Source organism: Balaenoptera physalus (assembly GCF_965194825.1).
Source record: "Balaenoptera physalus genome assembly, chromosome: 9".
Lineage (NCBI taxonomy): Eukaryota > Metazoa > Chordata > Mammalia > Artiodactyla > Balaenopteridae > Balaenoptera > Balaenoptera physalus.
The window spans coordinates 49,408,999-49,430,629 of NC_138888.1; the positions used below are offsets into that span (position 1 = coordinate 49,408,999).

Genomic DNA, 21,631 nt, shown 5'->3' on the forward strand with positions numbered 1-21,631 from the left:
ATTTGACTCTTACTGAATAACCCTATGCAGGAATTAGGAGTGTAAGGATAGAAGACATAGTTCCTTTTCTTACAATCTAGCGAGAGAATGAAATAAATTACAATACAGGGCTATAAATTCTGTTTTACAGGTGTGCACAGGATGCTGTGGGGTTAACCAGGAGGGACACTGAACTGAACTGACCTAGGACTGTGCAGGTGATTTGGAAAGCTTCCAAGAGCAGGGAAAGCCTATGAGAGCTGAGTTTTGAAGGATGAAGAGTGAGCCAGACAGAGAAGTGATTTTTAGTTTAGTAGGATGAGTGGTAAATACATAGTGTAGAGGTGAAAGAAATAATAAACTCAGAGATCTGGAGGTGTTTGGGCAAGATAAATTCTAAACGTGTATAAAAAGTTTTTTTAATAGCTTGGGAAGAACTGGAAAGGATTAGGGTCTGAAAAGAGAAGTATGTAAAAATGGGGAATGAGTTGTGAGGAATAAAGGAGATGATGCTTTTATACTATCAAAAATGTATGTGTTAATCCTATTACCATTAATTTTTTAACATGAAATTTTGGTGATCATTGGCTATTTAGTATTTCTTTATTTCTGGAGTGTCATTAAGTCCTTAACAAATTGTTCTGAACTCCTTAATTAAATACACACTGCATGTTATAAATAAGGAAATAGTAATTATTGTTGAGCTGTAAACAAATATTTAAAATTGACTGTTTTTTAAAAATAATTATAAAAGTTATACAATCTGCAGAAGTAATTAGATAATAAGGAAAGAAATAAGGGAGGACGTAAGAAACACTCAAAATCCCACCATCTAGAGATAATTACTTAATATTTTGGTGCATTTCCTTCCTGACATCTTTTCATCCATTTGTGGTCTGTATACAAACAAACATACTCACCTTTAAAAAAAAAATTACAGAAGTAGGATCATCCTCCATATGTGGTTTTAATCTCTTCTTTTTAAATATCTAAATGCTATATGTTGGTATCTTTCTGTTAGTAACAGATTTATATAATCATTTTGAACTGCGTTATGGTATTCCATTGTCTGTATTTTTCTATTATTAATAAACATTTATGTTGTTTCTAGGTTTTTATTTTTGTTTTACTGTAGCAAATAATGTTTATTATGTTTGCCCACTTGTCTGATTATCCCTTTAGAATAAATTCTTAGAAGCAGAATTGTTGGATCACAGGGTATGCCCGTTTAGAATTTAGGAACATATTGCCACACTCTTTCTCCAAGTAGGTTGACTTTACTTACACGTCTATCAAAAGGGCACGGTGCTGCTTCTTTCTCCTTACTCTTGCCCACATTAGCTTTTTTCTGCTTATCTAAGCTGACAGGCAGATGATATTTTGCTTTCATTTATATTATTATTATTTTATTACCAGGGAGGTTGAATGTCTTCACTGTGTATTGGTTCTTTGTATTCATCTTTTGGTTATTTTGCATTTACTTCCTTTGTCCTTTTTTTCAACAGGCAGTGTTGTACGGTGATTACGATTGAGCTTTGAAGTTTTATCTGAATTCATAATCCCAGTGATACCATTAGCTGTGTGACTTGGGCAAATTAACTCTATGTCTTAGTTTCCTCATATGTAAAATGGGGAGAATAGTGGTCCTTACTTACCTCATAGGGTTGTTGTGAGGATTGCATGACATGTGAAGGGCCTGACAGATAACAAGCACTGCTACTAATCTTTTCACACTTGTGTATTTTTGTAGGATAGGTATAGGGTAGGAGTGTTTAAAATTAGATATCACCAAATTGCTGTCCTAAAAAGTTGCTCCTTTTGCACTAAAAACTGCATAACTCTTTTTAGTATCATATCAGTATTATGATTGTGTCCAAGCTCTCTTTTTCAATGATCTGTTTCTGTATTTGTCTGTATTCTGAAGAAATCAAAAGATTTGTGTATAAAAGTGTATGTATTTCCAACTTTCTATTGTAAAAAAATTCAAACATACAGAAAATGATCACCTGTATATCCACTGTCTACATAGGAGTTAGCAAAATATCTTCCGTAAAGGGCCAGATATTTTCTGTACTTATGTAAAGGCCAGTAAATATTTTAGGCTTTGGAGGCCATATGGTCTCTGTTACAACTATTAATTCTGGAGTTGTAGAGAGAAAGCAGCTGTAGACAACAGGTTAATGAAAGGGCATGGCAGTGTTCTAGTAAAAGTTTATTTACAAAAACAGGCTCAGCTGGATTTGGCTTGGGGTGTAGTTTGCCATTCTCAGGTCCAGCTTAAATAGTTAACAGATTGCTATATTTGCTTTGTCTGTAAATATGTTTGCACATACATATATATATTTTCTGAGACACTTGAAACTAAGTTGCAATCATCATGGCACTATAGCCTTTAATATTTCAGCATGCCTCTCCTAAAAATAAACACATTCTCCTGCATAACCATAATACCATTATTACAGGTAAGAACATTGTAATTTTGTTCTTTTAATAGAATGAAGATTATATAATGTAGCACAAAAAGTATGAAAATCCTTAGATTTGCTCCTCAGCCATTGTAACCTATTAAACTGTCCTTGTCCCCATCCCTTTTTCCCTATCTTTTTCTTTTTTCTTTTTTTATGAATTTATTTATTTATTTATGTTTGGCTGCATTGGGTTTTCGTTGCTGCGCGTGGGCTTTCTCTAGTTGCGGCGAGCAGGGGCTACTCTTTGTTGCGGTGTGCGGCCTTCTCATTGCAGTGGCTTCTCTTGTTGCAGAGCACGGGCTGTAGGTGCGTGGGCTTCAGTAGTTGTGGCTCGCGGGCTCTAGAGCATAGGCTTAGTAGTTGTGGCACACGGGCTTAGTTGCTCCGTGGCATGTGGGATCTTCCCAGACCAGGGCTCGAACCTGTGTCCCCTGCATTGGCAGGCGGATTCTTAACCACTGCGTCACCAGGGAAGCCCTATCTTTTTCTTGATGTATTTCTTTAGGTAGAAATCTGTATTGGGCAATGCAGTTTGCTGGTTTATTTTACCCAGTTACACAATCAAATGAAAGGAATGTTTTGACTTGTTTTCATGTGTTTGGTTTGTAGTTTCAAAGATCTTGGTTTTGTTTCTGTATTTAATGTGGTTTGAAAGAGAGAACTGTGTGTAATTTATAATCAGAAGAAGAGATTTCATTGTTACACATAGTCTCTGTAATTTCCATATGGTTGTTTGTACTTGTTTACGTAGTAGAAGAAACTGAAGGAAGGTGAAACCAATGATGTGCTTTGAAAAAGTGGCCAACTTTTGAGTTTTCATGCTAAAAGAAGGAGGGAAAGTAATATAAATATTCGTACTATTTTCCAATTTAACTTTATTATGCTTTTACTTGATGAAAATTTATAACACTTCAGATAAAGCTGTTCCACTCTGTGAAAAGTTGTGCTGCAAATTTATCCAGGGTACTTGCCCTATTTTTCTCTACTCTTCAATCCCCTACCCAAATTGAGCACTCTGCATTGTGCCTCTTCCCATATCATCTCTTTGGCTATGGATGCAGAGTGCCTTCTTAATTTATCCTTTTAAAAACACCAGTTTCTCCCTGGTTAGAAGGAAAGAATTTAGTATGTTGGTACAACTGTGGTACTGTGGGCTACAATTAGAAATAATGTGCTGCAAGATGAGATAAGTCTATTTTTCTTAGATTAATGACATCGCTATTAGTGGGAGGCAGGTTGCTTATTAGGAACAGACTCAAGATTATTGTTACATTTCTGTGTTCTACACAGAGGAAGCAAAATGTATAAAATTAGGATATCGATAGAAAGCCCAGAGATAAACCCACGCACATATAGTCACCTTATCTTTGATAAAGGAGGCAAGAATATACAACGGAGAAAAGACAGCTTCTTCAGTAAGGGGTGCTGGGAAAACTGGACAGCTACATGTAAAAAGAATGAAATTAGAACACTCCCTAACACCATACACAAAAATAAACTCAAAATGGATTAAAGACCTAAATGTAAGGCCAGACACTATAAAACTCTTAGAAGGGGGCTTCCCTGGTGGCGCAGTGGTTGAGAATCTGCCTGCCAATGCAGGGGACACGGGTTCGAGCCCTGGTCTGGGAAGATCCCACATGCTGCGGAGCAACTGGGCCCGTGAGCCACAACTACTGAGCCTGCGCGTCTGGAGCCTGTGCTCCGCAACAAGAGAGGCCACGACAGTGAGAGGCCCACGCACCGCGATGAAGAGTGGCCCCCACTCGCCGCAACTAGAGAAAGCCCTCGCACAGAAACGAAGACCCAACACAGCCATAAATAAATAAATTTATATTAAAAAAAGACCAAACTCTTAGAAGAAAACATGGGCAGAACACTCTATGACATAAATCACAGCAAGATCCTTTTTGACCCACCTCCTAGAGAAATGGAAATAAAAACAAAAATAAACAAATAGGACCTAATGAAACTTAAAAGCTTTTGCACAGCAAAGGAAACCATAAACAAGACAAAAAGACCACCCTCAGGATGGGAGAAAATATTTGCAAACGAAGCAACTGACAAAGGATTAATCTCTAAAATATACAAGCAGCTCATGCCGCTTAACATCTAAAAAACAAACAACTCTATCCAAAAAATGGACAGAAGACCTAAATAGACATTTCTCCAAAGAAGATACACAGATTGCCAACAAACACATGAAAGGATGCTCAACATCACTAATCATTAGAGAAATGCAAATCAAAACTACAATGAGGTATCACCTCATACAGGTCAGAATGGCCATCATCAGAAAATCTACAGACAATAAATGCTGGAGAGGGTGTGGAGAAAAGGGAACCATCTTGCACTGTTGGTGGGAATGTAAATTGATAGAGCCACTATGGAGAACAGTATGGAGGTTCCTTAAGAAGCTAAAAATAGAATTACTATATGATCCAGCAATCCCACTACTGGGCATATACTCAGCGAAAACCATGATTCAAAAAGATGCATGCACCCCAATGTTCATTGCAGCACTATTTACAATAGCCAGGACATGGAAACAACCTAAGTGTCCATCGACAGATGAATGGATGAAGAAGATGTGGCACATATATACAATGGAATATTACTCCGCCATAAAAAGAAACGAAATTGAGTTATTTGTAGTGAGGTGGATGAACCTAGAGTCTGTCATACAGAGTGAAGTAAGTCAGAAAGAGAAAAACAAATACTGTATGTAACATATATATAGAATCTAAAAAAAAAAATGGTTCTGAAGAACCTAGAGACAGGACAGGAATAAAGATGCAGATGTAGAGAATGGACTTGAGGACGTGGGGAGGGGGAAGGGTAAGCTGGGACGAAGTGAGAGAGTGGCATGGACATATATATACTACCAAATGTAAAATAGCTAGCTAGTGGGAAGCAGCCACATAGCACAGGGAGATCAGCTGGGTGCTTTGTGACCACCTAGAGGGGTGGGATAGGGAGGGTGGGAGGGAGGGAGATGCAAGAGGGAAGAGAGATGGGAACATATGTATATGTATAACTGATTTCACTTTGTTATAAAGCAGAAACTAACACACCATTGTAAAGCAATTATACTCCAATAAAGATGTTAAAAAAAAAAAAAAAAAAAAGGGATTTATAGGGCTTCCCTGGTGGCGCAGTGGTTAAGAATCCGCCTGCCAATGCAGGGGACACAGGTTTGAGCCCTGGTCTGGGAAGATTCCACATGCCGCGGAGCAACTAAGCCCGAGCGCCACAACTACTGAGCCTGCGCTTTAGAGCCCATGAGCCCAGAGCTCGTGTTCTGCAGCAAGAGAAGCCACTGCAATGAGAAGCCTGCGCACTGCAATGAAGAGTAGCCCCTACTCACCACAACTAGAGAAAGCCCGTGCACAGCAACAAAGACCCAACACAGCCAAAAATAAATAAATAAAATAAATAAATTTTAAAAAAAGGATTTACAGTAGTTTTTCTGGAAAATGAAATAACAATTTTCTTTATCTTTTTATACATACCTTTTTGTATGTTATACACTTAACACCTATTACTTTTTTAAAGAATTGTGACAACATATGTACACATAAAATTTACCATTTTAATCATTTTTAAGTGAACTGTTCAGCAACATCGAATACATTAATGTTTTTGTGCCACCATCACCACCATCTATTCACAAAATCCTTTTCATTTTGTAAACCTGAAACCCTGTACCTATTAAAGAATAACTTCCCATTTTTCCCCTTCTCCTAGCCCCTGGCAACCACCATCCTACTTTTTATCTCTATGAATTTGATGACTCTGGTACCTCATATAAGAAGAATCATCAGTATTTGTCCCTTTGGGACTTCTTTATTTTATCTAGCATAATGTCCTCAAGGTTAAGCCATGCTTTAGTATGTGCAGGCATTTTCTTCTTTGTCAAGGTTGAATACTATTCCGTTGTATGTATATAGCACATTTTGTTTATCCATTCATCCATCGGTGGAGACTTGGGTGGCTTCCACCTTTTGGCTGTTATGAATAAGGCTGCTGTGAACATGGGTGTACAGATATTTCTTTGAGAATCCCTGCTTTTAACTCTTGGCTATATACCCAGAAGTGGAATTGCTGAATAATGTAGTAATTCTATTATTAATCTTTTGAAGAACTGCCATAGTATTTTCTATAGCAACTGCACCATTTTACATTCTCACCAACAGTACATAGGGGTCCCAATTTTTCCACAGCCTTGCCAATGCTTGTTATTTTTTTCCTTAAAAAAATTTTTTTTGATAGTAGCCATCCTAATTGGTATGTGGTAGTATCCATTGTGTTGAATTTTTTTGAAGGTTTAAAAATGTTTTAGTTGTGTAATCATATGACAGCAAGTTTTAATAAATGGAAATGGAATCACTCAATTTTGCTACTCTAACACCAATATTATTTGAATGTTATTTGGATATATGTTCTTTAGTCTTTTTAGGGCCTTTTTTTGTTTTTAAATTTAAAATTTTTTTCTTTTGGTTTTGTATTGTAAGCATTTCTCATTTTTAAACATGTTTTGTACAACAATCATTTGAATTTGAATTTTCCAAGGAAATGTTGCAAATGCTGAAGAATATATATAACATGATTGAATACTTAAGAACAGTTTTTAATTGTTTACTTTTTACCTATAGATAAGTGCTTGGTTTGTGTGATTTTTTTTTTTTAAAGTATCCGCAACATTTTTTTTTAAGTACATATTTTTTTTTAAATTAATTAATTAATTAATTAATTTTTGGCTGTGTTGGGTCTCCGCTTCTGTGTGAGGGCTTTCTCTAGTTGTGGCAAGTGGGGGCCACTCTTCATCGCGGTGCGCAGGCCTCTCACTATCGTGGCCTCTCTTGTTGCGGAGCACAGGCTCCAGACGCGCAGGCTCAGTAGTTGTGGCTCACGGGCCCAGTTGCTCCGCGGCATGTGGGATCTTCCCAGACCAGGGCTCGAACCCGTGTCCCCTGCAGGCGGATTCTCAACCACTGCGCCACCAGGGAAGCCCTGGTTTGTGTGATTTTAATTCCATAGTCTGGATGATATAGTGACTAAGTATGGTCTAGAAGTAGACAGTCTGGGTTTGAATCACAGGTCTGCCACTTTTGTGCGTTTAGGCAAGATTTTTTTTTTTTTTTCCCCTTTTAAATTAATTAATTAATTATTTAGGTTGCACCGGGTCTTAGTTGCAGCATGCGGGATCTTTGTTGCAGCATGCGGGATCTTTTAGTTGTGGCATGTGAACTTCTTAGTTGCGGTGTGCAACTAGTTCCCTGACCAGGGATCGAACCCGGGCCCCCTGCTTTGGGAACGTGGAGTCTTACCCACTGGACCACTAGGGGAGTCCCTAGGCAAGTTTCTTAAGCTCCCTGTGTCTCAATTTTTCATCTGTAAAGTGAGGATAATAACAGAACTTATCTCAGAGTTGTAAAGACCAAGTGAGCTAGTACTTGTAGAGCTTTAGAACTGTGCCTGGCACATCATCCATACAAGATAAGCCTTTGCTCCATTGTTGTTTTATTAGGTGGGATCTTATCTCTGGTTTTTAAAAATATATGCAATATGCAAGTAGTTACTGTGTCTCAGGTCCTTAGCTTAAAATGTCACAAGCACTACGTTAGAGGAGGGTGTAGTCTATAAGGTTGTTTTGGGGATTAAGATACACCCAAGGCAGAGAGTACTGGGCAAACTGCTAAATTAGTAACATGATAACAACCATCTCTTGGAGACTGTGACTTGCTCGCTGCCATTTAGTCCTGTCAGCTACTCTAGGCTCTTTTGACCAGCTCAGCCTTTTGCTTTGCTTCTTTGGGTTTCCTCCCCAGATTTCTTGGCTTGGCACTCTATATTCCCTGTGTTTCTTAGTTAACAAATTTATTAAATTGTTAATTTATGTCAAATGCACTGATTTAAATTTTTGCAAAATATAACATTCTGTGATTATTATTATTTTAAAAATAAGTTTATTTATTTTTGGCTGTGTTGGGTCTTCATAGCTGAGCACAGGCTTTCTCTAGTTGTGGTGAGCGGGGGCTACTCTTCGTTGTGGTGCGTGGGTTTCTCATTGCGGTGGCTTCTCTTTGTTGCGGAGCACGGGCTCTAGGTGTGAGGGCTTCAGTAGTTGTGGTGCGTGGGCTCAGTAGTTGTGGCTCACAGGCTCTAGAGTGCAGGCTCCGTAGTTGTGGCGCACGGGCATGTGGGATCTTCCCAGACCAGGGCTCCAACCTGAGTCCCCTGCATTGACAGGCGGATTCTTAACCACTGTGCCACCAGGAAAGTCCACATTCTGTGATTATTAATACCATATTTCATTTGATAGTCAGTATAAATCTGAGAGATGGTAAAGTCCTCATTGAACAACTCTCGTTATACCAGAGATTAAGTGACCTGCCTGATGTCACAGAGCAATTGAGAACTTTAGCTGGAACTTGAATTCATGCCACCTGACTTCAAGGCAATGTTTCTTTCTTGACATATCATCACGTTTTAAGACAGTGCTTCGTTCTTTCTTTCCTAATTGTTTGATGGTATTTTTAATGATTTCTCGATATTACATAAAGATAGCATGCCTCCCTCTTTTAAATTTAATAGCTAGTAAAATTTATCTGACTCCTTTTCTCATATACTAGCTGCATTTTGTAGTCTTTAAGCCCAACATCAGCAAAGAATGAAATGAAATCTGAGATCTAAATGTTTTACCTGATTAAATTCTTTTTTTTTTTTTTGCTATATAGTGTAATTTATTTGTATCTCATTCCTTTTTTTTTGACATCTTTATTGGAGTATAATTGCTTTACAATGGTGTGTTAGTTTCTGCTTTATAACAGAGTGAATCAGCTATACACCTGATTAAATTCTTAATTTTTTTTTTTTTTTTTTTTGCCGCACTGTGGGGCATGCGGTTTCTTAGTTCCCTGACCAGGGATTGAACCCTTGCCCCCCTACATTGGGAGCGCAGAGTTTTAACCACTGGACTGCCAGGGAAGTCCCTAAATTCTTAATTTTTTTACATGAATGTTTTCTGAAAAGCATTTCATGTTTCATGCTTATATTTATTTTATATGATTCGAACAAGGTAGATTTCCCTTATACTGCTTAGCATATGTAATATCTGGCTCATTTCAACATTGCTGTCAGACTTAAATTAAGTCTTGGCATTAGAATATCTTTACAGTTCTACTTTTCCCTTTCCCCTCTGCATGTCTGTTTCTAATTGTTTTTCTCCTATATTCCCAGCAGTCTCCCGTCCTAAGAAAGAATGTACCTTGAGCTGTAGAGTCTATCACACTTCATTAAGTGAAGTATATTTTTCTACTTAATTTCTTATGTATTCCTTATATATGTATTGGCTCTCTCACATGATTTTAAAAATTTAATTGTCATTAGCATTTTTGATAGTGTAAATCACCTATATTGGTGAGAATATAAATTAGTTAAGGCTCAACTTTTGTTTTTTTCATGTAATTAGCTGCATAATGTATAATGAACTCTGAATGATATCAGTATATTGTTGATTTACTCATTGTCAAATCCAAAATCTGATATCCTTGGTAGATATGTAGACTTGTGATAGGCGTTTGGCATTTTATGTTTTGGGCAGTGTAACTTTAAATCTACATAAACTTCTCTGCCTTTTGCCTCTGCTGTGTTCATAGATTCCGGGAGGGCTTCGTGTATGGACCTCAAGCGTTGGAGGTAGCAGACTTTTCAGCAGAAGGTAAAGCAGAGTGTTGCCTTCTGGTGTCATTGTGTGTGTGTGCTGGAGTGGGTATGTGACAGGCGAGAGGTTTTCACAAATGTCATCACAAAATAATTTATAACGGTGCATTTCACAAAACGTAAAGCCAAGCTAATACTTGAATAATTTTATTCAGTATTACTAAAATCCATAAAAAATAGAAAACTTTTAATAGAACTAAGGACTAAATTTCAGTTTCTCTGCTGTTAACTACACAGTAAGAGTAAAAGGAAAAGAGCATTAGCATTATGTATAGTATATGCTATCTAACGTTCTCAGACCTAATGTCACTATGACTTCTTCCTCGGAAGTTATCCAAGTCATTATTCATGCTGTATTCTTCCTTGCTGCTCCTTTTACTGAAAGATTGCTTCACAATAAATAGGCAGCCTAGTCCATGACTCATGACTGGAGGACAGACCCATGTGCCAAAAATCTTAGTTTCCAATATGCTAATTACCTCTCTCTGCAGAACTTGTTAATATGCTCTTCTCTCAATTTAGTTCTTGTTTCAGTAGAGAAACAGATCCCACACATTTGTCAAATATGTTTTTATAGAGACTTTCTTAATGAGTTATTTTTCAGAAAATAATATGACATAACTTTCCTGGGTAATACTTCGATTTTTAAAAAAAATACAAATATTTTGCCATTTAGGTGCCAGATATTACAGATATTACTTTCTTTGAATTTATGAAACCATTTATGAACTTTCTTCAGATGATACTTGAGTAGGGTTTTTTTTTTTTTTTAAGACCTATAGCAGCTAACAGTGTTGTATTCTTAAAATTAATAACGTGGCTAGTTTTCAGATAGATTCTGAATGGGAATTAGAGGAATGGTTTTCTTATGTCTTCTGGAAATTATATTTGTATTGATATCAAGTGGCTGTATATTATACTGTATATTAAGGATATACACCTTATGTGACGTTAGGGGAGTATATATTTATTAAGTTTCTACTCTGTGCCCTACAAAGGATCACTCCATTTTACAATCAACCCAGTTTCACTATTTCTTTCACTTTCCTTCTATTCAGAGAAGCTGCTTTTCTTAACTAGAAGAGTTTCAGGCTTTTTATTGAGTTAGCTGCAATTTTACCTCCTATGCCCTTTCTTCTTTCTCCCTTTTTTTTTTTTTTTTTTAAATTTTTTGGCCACGCTACGTGGCATGTGGGATCTTAGTTCCCCAAGCAGGGATCGAACCTGCGCCCCCCTGCATTGGAAGCACGGCGTCTTAACCACCGGACCGCCAGGGAAGTCCCTCTTTTGGTCTTTTCACTGGCCAGTTGGAGGATATTTTCTGTTTACCAACAATAGATTGGAAGTAATTTCTTTCTTTCTTTCTTTCTTTAATTAATTAATTTATTTATTTTGGCTGCGTTGGGTCTTTGTTGCTGCGCGCGGGCTTTCTCTAGTTGTGGCGACTCTTTCTCTAGTTGGGCCTACTCTTCGTTGAGGTGTGCAGGCTTCTCATTGTGGTGGCTTCTCTTGTTGCAGAGCACAGGCTCTAGGCGCGCGGGCTTCAGTAGTTGTGGCTCGCGGGCTTAGTTGCACCGCGGCATGTGGGATCTTCCCGGACCAGGGCTTGAACCCATGTCCCCTGCATTGGCAGGCGGATTCTTAACCACTGCACCACCAGGGAAGTCCCTAGAGCAGCTTTAGGTTTACAGAAAAATTGAGTGGAAAGTACAGAGAGTTCCTATATACGCTTTTACTGCCTCAACCCCATCCTCCCCACCCCCATCTCCCTATGATTAACATCTTGCTTTAGTGGTATGTTTGCTACAGTTGATGAGCCATTATTATTGATTGTTATTAACTAAATCCATAGTTTACCTTAAGGGTCACTCTTTGTGTTGTATATTCTGTGGGTTTGACAAATGCATAATCACATGTATCCACCATTACAGTATCATACAGAATAATTTTACTGCTCTAAACATACCCCCTGTTGCAGGAGAATGGGTCACAAGAGGTTGGTCATGTCACAGGTCTTGGGCGAGTTCCTGGGACGGGCAGCCAAGTGAGGGTTCTTGGCTTCGCGCAGGGCAAAATTCAAGAGCAAGCCATAGTAAAGTGAAAGCAAGTTTATTTAGAGAGATACACATTCCATAGGCACAATGCAGATGTCTCCAAAGGCAAGAGTGGCCCCGTGCTGTGGGGTGGTTAGTTTTTATGGGCTGGGTAATTTCATAGGCTAACAAGTGGGAAGAATATTCTAACTATCTTGGAGAAGGGGTGGGGATTTCTAGGAATTGGGCCACTGCCCACTTTTTTGCTTTTTAGGGTCAGCCTTGGAACTGTCATGGCACCTGTGGGTGTATTACAATGAGCGTATAATGAGGCTCAAGATCTACTGGAAGTAGAATCTTCCTCCATCTTGGGCCTAGTTGGTTCTAACCAGTATTTGTCATATCCTCAACAGCTGTGTCATTCTTTTAATGGTTCTGCCCTGCTCCCTTCCCTCCTGTCTCACCTGTGCTCCATCCATTTATCCTTGCCTCCTTTCCTTTGAGCCCCTGGCAAGCACGGATCTTTTTTTGTCTATATAGTTTTCCCTTTCCAGAATGTCATAGTTGTAATCATACAGTATGTAACCTTTTCAGTTTAGCTTTTTTCACTTAGTAATAAGCATTAAGCTTCCTCCATGCCTTTTCATGGCTTGATAGCTCATTTCTTTTTAGTGTTGAATTACATCGCACCATCTGGATATGCCACAGTTAATCTATTCATTCACCTACTGAAAGATATCTTGGCTGCCTCTAAGTTTTGGCAGTTATGAATAAAGTTGCTATAAACATTTGTGTGCAGATTTTTGTGGGGACTGAAGTTTTCAGTTCATTTTGGTAAATATCAAGGAGTGCAATTGCTGGATCGTATGATAAGAGTATGTTTAGTTTTGTAAGAAACTGCCAAACTGTTTTCCAATGTGATTATACCGTATCAACTTGAGTGTCAGTTTGTCAGTGTCCACAAAATAACTGGCTTGGATTTTGATTGGGATTATGTTGAATCTATACATCAAATTGAGAAGAATTTACATCTTGACAATATTAGGTTTTCTTAGTCACGTACATGGAATATCTCTCCCTTTATTTAGATATTTTTTGATTTTTCAGTTTTATAGTTTTCCTTGTATAGATCTTATACACGTTTTGTTAGGTTTATACCTAAGTAATTCATTTTTTTGGGTTCTGTTGTTAATGTTATTGTGTATTTAATTTTCAATTCCAACTTTTCATTGCTGGTATATAAGAAAGCAGTTGCTTTTGTATATTAACCTTGTATCCTGCAACCTTGCTATCATTGTTTATTTGTTCCAGGAGTTCTCTTGTTGTTCTTTGGGATTTTCTCCAGACAGTTATACAAATACAATTTTATTTCTTCCTTAATCTGTGTACTTTTTATTTCCTTTCCACATTTTATTGTATTGGCTAGGACTTCCAGTATGATTTTGAACAGGAGTAGAGAGAGCAGATATTCTTGCCTTGTTCCTGATCTTATCGGGGAAACCATCTAGTTTCTTTTCATGACCTATGATAATCTCAATAGATTATCCTAATTAGTGATATAAAAGATGTGAAGTATTGCTCATATCAGGTCATAAGAGGACTCTTCTCCCACCCTGCAGTCCTTTTCCCTCACCTAAACTTCTTTGAGAAAGATAAGATTAAATTGATGGTTATAAAAATATTTTAAATGATGGGATTCAGGCACTTTTTCACATAATACCTTATATTTAGTAACTGTGCACATTACTTAGTTCCTCTACTCTCTGGTGAACTTCTGTAGGGCAAAGACTATATCTCAACTATAACACTGTGCTAGGTATTTTACATATGTGATCTCATTTATCTTGAAAATTGTGCAATGTTAGTATTATTATTCCTAATTAACAGGTGCAAAAACTGGTACTCTGAGGGTATAAGTAATTTCTTAGCTGTGTGACTTAGTATCAATATAATAGGTGTATAATTCCATCATCTAAGCTCTTTAAATCACATACTATGGAAAAGTTACCTTACGAAGTGGTATATGATGAATGTCACGTGTATAGTACAGAAATGTACTTGGTAAATGCAGAGCAGAGAGCTTTGACCTCAGGCTAGAGTAGAATGTTCACAAAATTTCTGGAAAGGTCAACCTTGTCTGATGTAGAGAAGAAAAAGGGAAAGAGAGATCAGGAAGGTCAGTCAGTGTGGAAAAGACCGAGGGCCAAACACAACAAGTATTTTGTGATTTGACAGTATAATATAAAAATATAAAAATTTCTGCTGTTGTAGTAAAATGCAATAGAACAAACTGTGTCTATTATATTAAATAAGAACGCCTCCATTTTTCTCTTAATTTCATCTGGATTTGCTTATAGGTGTTGAGTACGAGAGAGTCCACCACAGAACCATTGTGTAAGTCCCACATCATCAATTACCAACAACTTCTTTGCCGAGTTAGAGCAATCAGTGCAGCAAGTGTGGAGGGGAGCAAAAGCCTGGGGCATATTGGAAGATCAGAGGAACCCTAAAAAAAGGAGCTTCCTAAAGTCAAGTATATTTTATGTATCCCTTTCCCATATCTCAGTTGGTTAAGTACCCCACAACTAGCCATTAATATGCTAAAAGCTGTGGAGTTGCAAAGCCCTAATAGAAGGCGTCCTTGCTTTCAGTGACATTCGTGTCAGTTGGGAAGACCAGAGTAAAGCAACATAATTAGAAACCACTGAGCAGTGTTTAGCATCATGTAGTGTAGTATCCACTGTTAATACTGTGGAGGTTCATCTCCTTAAATGATGTTCTTCAGGGTTCTGTCCTCTCTGCTATTATCATGAGTTTCATTTCTAAATTTTTTCACACTCTGTCTCTAGCCCACATCTTCCTTCTAAGCTCTAGGTTTATCCAAATGCCTTTTCGACATCTCCATTTAAACAAGACCACAGTCCTCTCAACTTCAGTTTACAAAAACTTCCCCAGTCTGTTCTTTTTAGCTCAGTGAATGACACCACTGTCACCCAGTTGTCCAAGTCAAAAAATAAGAATCATTCTTCCTTTACTTTTCTCTTGTTTCTTAACCACATGTTCTGTTGATACTGTTTCCTTATTATCTTTCAGTTCCATCTACTTTTTATTTCTTCTGCCACCATTCTAATTTAGACTGTAGTCATCTCTTAAATTACTGCAAAGGCCTTTTAATGTTAGTCTCCTTGTTCCCTCTTCATCTCCAAACTATTCACAAAAACACAGATTGATTAAAATCCTTTTCTGCTTGGAATGAAGTCCAGTTTCCTTAATGTGGCTTACCTGTTCTGTTTGAACTGGCCCTGCCTTCTTTTCATTTAGCTTTAACTTGCTTTCCCCTATTCTAAACCAGCTTTACCAAACTTCAAATTCATCGTTCTCTTTTGCCTCTGAGCCTTGACCCGTGCTATTCCCTTTTGCAGAAGGGGAATAAGAAGAAGTGAAGCTGTAGTGACCAAAAGCACAGACTCTGGAGCCAGGCTTCCTAGATCCTGGTGAATCTTGGATCTGCCCCTTAACTAGCTGTGTGATCTAGAGTGATCTAACCTCTCTGCTTTTAGTGTCCTCATCTGTACAATGGAGAGAGTATAGTACTTGCTTCCTAGCAGCACGTTGTGAGGATTAAAAGAGTTAATGTGGTTGAGGCTCAAAGAACGATACCTGCCTCATACTAAGTACTATATAAATGTAGCTATTTTTATAACTCTTATTATAAATGTGTTGTGGTACTGGATAGCATAAATTTTTATGTTTTAAAGGTGATTTAATGATTAAAGAAAAATGCTTTTTTTTCTCATAAATTATGACTTGATTGACTCATTATTATTGTTTTTTTAATATATTTATTTTATTTATTTTTGGCTTCATTGGGTCTTCATTGTTGCACGCGGGCTTTCTCTAGTTGCGGCGAGCAGGGGCTACTCTTTGTTGCGGTGTGCGAGCTTCTCATTGCAGTGGCTTCTCTTGTTGCGGAGTACGGGCTCAGTTGCTCCGCAGCATGTGGGATCTTCCCGGACCAGGGCTCAAACCTGTGTGCCCTGCATTGGCAGGTGGATTCTTAACCACTGTGCCACCAGGGAAGTCCCTGTTATTGGTATTTAACTTTGTTCTTGTCTGGACAACAGCTTTATTTTCCTAACTTCTTGTTTTTCAGCTTTTTAGTGACTAGAATTTGATCTTAGGTTGATATTCCTATGAAATGGATCATCTGACAACATTAGGTTTACCTGAATTTTTACACAGACTAATCCAGGTTAACCTATATGGAAACTTCTAAAAAAAAATTAATTCTTTATAGCTAATAGCTGACTTTTTACTTTATGATATATGTCATGTTGATTAAAGTTTCAAGTAAAGTCCTTTAAAGGAATTCGCTTTTTCAAGTGTATTTCAGAGATTGTGGATTGTAATGGTTCAAATGGTTCGGATTCTAGCAAGGATACTTACTATATTAGGAAATAGACTATCTGAAAGGAAAAACTCTGTTTATTCTCTCTATTCACAACTCTCCTTACACCCAACACTACCCAAATTACTTCTGACACCAGAGATGTGCAGGTTTTTTCCCATACTGGCCATTTCTCTGACACCAGCTGGGTATCCTACAATTTAACTCAATATAGACCCCACAGGTTAAAGGCTCAGTCCCACAAGACTACCCCCTCACTTCAGATGCCAGTGGCAAGTGTTGGGTCCCCCAAGTTGCCCACAACCTCTGACTCAGCTACAAATTGAAGGTTCCCACGACCCCTTCCTCAGGTTCAGTCATTTACTAGAATGGCTCATAGAACTCAGGAAAACAGTTTACTTACTAGATTACTGGTTTATTACAAAGGATATATTAAAGGATACAAATGAATAGTCAGATGAAGAATATATAGGGCTACGTCTATGTCCAGAAGGGTCCCAAGCACAAGAGCTTCTATCCCTGTGGAGTTTTGGGGTGTATGTACCACCATCCCAGCAAGTGGATGTGTTCTTTTTTTTTTTTTTTTTTTGTAAAAAATTTTTATTTATTATGTTTATTTTTGGCTGTGTTGGGTCTTCGTTTCTGTGTGAGGGCTTTCTCCAGTTGCGGCGAGTGGGGGCCACTCTTCATCGCAGTGCGCGGGCCTCTCACTATCGCGGCCTCTCTTGTTGCGGAGCAGAGGCTCCAGACGCTCAGGCTCAGTAGTTGTGGCTCACGGGCCCAGTTGCTCCGCGGCATGTGGGATCTTCCCAGACCAGGGCTCGAACCCGTGTCCCCTGCACTGGCAGGCAGATTCTCAACCACTGCGCCACCAGGGAAGCCCGTGGATGTGTTCTTGTTCACCAACCCAGAAGCTCTCTGAATTCTGTACTTTAGGGATTTTTATGGAGGCTTCATTATGTAGGCATGATTGATTAAATCCTTGACCATTGGTGAATAATTAAATCCCCAGGCCCCCATTTGGGGCTGGGGTGGTGGTGGGCATGCTGAAAGTTCTGATTACTTGGTTTGTTCCCCTGGCAACCAGTCCCCATGCAGTGGCTCTCTAGGAACTTTCCAAAAATCACTTCAGTAACATAAACTCAGGTGTGGTTGAAAGGGGCTTGTTATGAATAACAAAAGAGCTTCTTTTATTTTTATCCTTCTGAAGCTATTCCAAGAATAAAAACCAAATATTATAAGAAAAGATGCTCATATGCTCTAATCACTTAGGAAATTACAAGGATTTTAGGAGTTGTGAGCCAGGAACCCCCGAGGAAGACCCCACAATATGTTTTCTTATTATATCACAGTATCACATTCTCTGTTATCATAGTACTTAAGATCAGCCAGGAAAAACATGTAATAGCTTAAACTTTATCAAAAGAAGATTCCTCAGTGGTCTAGGTTTGGCTGAACTTTCAGGAGTATGGTGAAAAACTAGTATATATTTAAATTTTAAGTGTTGATTTTGATATCTTGACTTGTGGATTTCTTTTTTGAGTATTTGTTTTTTCATTGATACTTATGATTTGAGATGATTTCATGAAGACTGAAATCTGAAAGTGTACCTAAAGGAACAGGTTGATGATCTAGTTCTATCTGATCTGATAGTGCTAGACAAGAGAATGACAAAATATTTATATTTTTCTCCTTCCCTCCTAGAAGGAGATCGCTGCTTTCTGGTGAACTTTTAAATATGAATACTTTTCCAATAAAAATATTGGTGTTTGATTATTACTGTCATTTGAATTTTATTCCGCAGAATATTTTATTTTTATCTTTAGAATATGTATCTTTAAAAGAAGGTTTTCCAGGGGCTTCCCTGGTAGCTCAGTGGTTAAGAATACACCTGCCAATGCAGGGGACACGGGTTCGAGCCCTGGTCCGGGAAGATCCCGCATGCCACGGAGCAACTAAGCCCGTGTGCCACAACTCCTGAGCCCGCATGCCACAACTACTGATGCCCACGTACCTAGAGCCCACGCTCTGCAACAAGAGAAGCCACCGCAATAAGAAGCCTGTGCACCACAACGAAGAGTAGCCCTCGCTCTCTGCAACTAGAGAAAGCCTGCGTGCAGCAACGAACACTCAACATAGCCACAAAAAAAAAAAAAATTACAAAAATGAGTAAGATAGTCTCCTTCTTCTTTTGGGGATGGGGAAAAAAAGCCTGAGTCAATTATAAGTAATTGTAATAGCAAAATAGAGTATGGTACAGTTCTTGACAGAATTTTGAACAAAGTGTTTGCTTTACTAATCATGTTCTTGCAAAGCATCAACAAATGTCAGATATGACAAGCTCTTTTCCATTCTTTCCAGTTTGACTTCGCTTCTGCATTTGATGCTTTTGCCCACTTACCTTTAATACTGTTTTTTATTATTTTTCTTTTAACTCTCTAACTACTGTTTATTAGTTACTTCCCTCAATTTTTTTTTATTAGAAATGTTTTGTAAAAGCAGAAAAGTTCAAACTCTAGAACAATACCCACGTAACCTCCAGCTAGATTTAACTATTGTTATCGTTTTTGCATTTTTTTCCTCTCTCACTCTGTATGTATATAAATGCAGTTTTTGTTCTTATGGAACCATTTGAAATTAAGTTGCCACTGTCATGACATGCCAGCCCAAAATACTTCTACATTTCCTAAGAATAAGGGTATTCTCCTGCATAACCATAATGCCACTATCCTACATTTAAGACAATAAAATAAAAATTAAAAAATAAAATTAACTATGGTAAAATAATATTGTATAATATCTAGTGTATTGTCACAATTTCCCAAGTGTCTGACAAATAAACTTTTGTAGCTGTTTTTATATAAACTACAATCTATAAGGTTTTCATGCATAATATTTAGTTGTTACATGTCTTGAGTAGACTATCCCCCAACCCTACCTTTTTTATGAGTCTTTTTTTTTTTTTTAAGAAGTCAGACCAATTTTCTTGTAGTGTCTCACATCTAGATTTGCCTATTATCAAGGACGTTTAAATATTTCTCCTGCAGCCTGTTGAAGGTAGTGGCATTCAGCAGAGAAGGGCTTCCCAACCCCTGTGGCATGGCTACTGTGAATAGGTTATGGGTCCTATTATTAATCCTCTAAGTTCTTCGGCCACTGGTGGAGTTTGGGGCAGTGGAAGCCCATGAGCACTGTCAGTTGACTCTGGTAAGCAATATAATTGTTAACATAGGTAGGTGCCATGATGTGAAAGAGCCTAGGCTACCATCTTCAGCTCTTTTCTTCTGTGCTCTCTTTGTGATCACGTTTACTTCTGTGATTTTAACAGTTGCCTGTGTAGTGATGTTTTCTTTTCTAAATTGCACTTTATTTCCTTTTGTTCATCTTCTCCTGGCTATTCAGTAGTCACTTCAAAATCTACACATCCAAAATGAATTTATTCTTTACTTGCTAGCTGGCTCATTGTCAGTATTATTCTTTTCTTGGGCAGGGGTAGTAGAAGGTGTGGTATAAGTAGCCTTGCTTTCACTGACTGGAAACCTCAGTCATCAGCTGTTTCTCTGGCTGTCTGCTTAGCACTCTCTTATTTACATGTACACATATGTGCATACACATTTATTCATCAAATACTTCTTTAATGCCTACAGTGTTTCTATATATATTTGACCACAGTAGATAAGTCTATATCTGGATGGCCTCTTGAATGCATTCCCTCCATTCTTACCCTATTTACTCTAATTTTGGCCTTCAGCAGTCCTTCCCAGAACTTTTACAATTGTCTCCCTACCTCTGGCTTTAAACCTTCTGATTCATTCTGCATACTATCTGCTTACTGAGAATACTTGTTTGATCATATATTTCTCTTGCTTGAAAACCTCTGATGGCTTCCCATTATACAGGAAAAATGCCAGCTTTTTTAGCATACCATACAAGACTATGGTAATTCCATCTTCTTTGCTCTTTTTACGTATTACTTCATCTCTTGTGTTCTAGCTATACTTGTCTTCTGCTAATTTCTTGAATATAGCATGGATTTTAATCTTCAAACTTTGTTCACACATTTCTGGTGTCCATAAGGCTCTGACCCTTCTTTGCTTAATGAAATCCTGCTTATCTTTCAAGGTACACTTGGCACGTTCCCTTTGAAAATTATTTACCTAATAGCCCTCTTTATCTACTGCCTGCACCAGAACCAAACCCTTCTTAATATTCTTTATCTGATGTACTTTGCACATTTGTCTGTTATAGTGCTTGTGTTTCTTGTTTTTGGCCGTGCTACATGGCATGCAGGACCTTAGTTCCCCAACCAGGGATCGAACCTGTGCCCCCTGCAGTGGAAGCTCGGAGTCTTAACCACTGGACCGCCAGGGAAGTCCCTTATAGTGCTTATCAGATTGTATCTCTTGCTTGTGTGTCTCTCATTGTAAAGGTTCACAAGGGAAAGGATCACCTTTTTCTTCTTATTTTTCTTAGAGCACAAGGCCTGGCACGTAGCACATGCTTAGTAAAATATTTCTGAAAGGAATGTCTGGCGTTACTTGTTACATTACCTTCTGTAGCAAGTAAGTCTAACTTGAGATCATGAATTCTCAAAGGAAGATAATAGTTTATATAAAATAATTGTTTTACACTAAATATTTGCTAATGATTACTTTCTGTGTAATACAGTCCTTAATTATATGTTTTAAACTTAACACTTTTGATACCTGAATTCTTAAAGCATTACTGCAGATATGTTTGTTTTAATTAAAATCACTTCTGAGCAATAAGAATTTGCCATAATAGGAGTTTCTGGAATTTTATTATTTTATAGCTTTTAAAACAGTAAATGTTTATCTGAATTAGAATTCTGAATAAAAGAAATAGTATAAAATGAAGAACGTTTTTTAGAGAAAGAGATATATTAATTAATAAATCAGTTTTTAAGAAAAGAGACTAAATAAAAGCAGTCTTTCTAAAGAATGAAGGCAAAAAGATAAACTGTCAGATTTCCATGTTGCAAGGGAATACTGAACTTG

The 21,631-nt window shown here is 37.8% G+C and overlaps 1 protein-coding gene across 8 annotated transcripts in view; it reads left to right on the forward strand.

Moving 5' to 3' along the window:
• CDK19 (cyclin dependent kinase 19) overlaps positions 1–21,631 on the forward strand; it is a 182,624-nt gene that overhangs the window by 21,930 nt on the left and 139,063 nt on the right. Inside the window, exons 1-2 of one of the 8 annotated variants that reach the window (XM_082475294.1) lie at positions 9,699–9,749; positions 10,109–10,170. The exons of 6 other annotated variants lie outside the window; for them this stretch is intronic. The gene's annotated coding sequence lies outside the window, so the exon portion shown is untranslated. Of the gene's footprint in view, positions 1–9,698; positions 9,755–10,108; positions 10,171–21,631 lie in introns of those variants that run through there. One more of the 8 variants, XM_082475295.1, reaches the window with a different exon arrangement.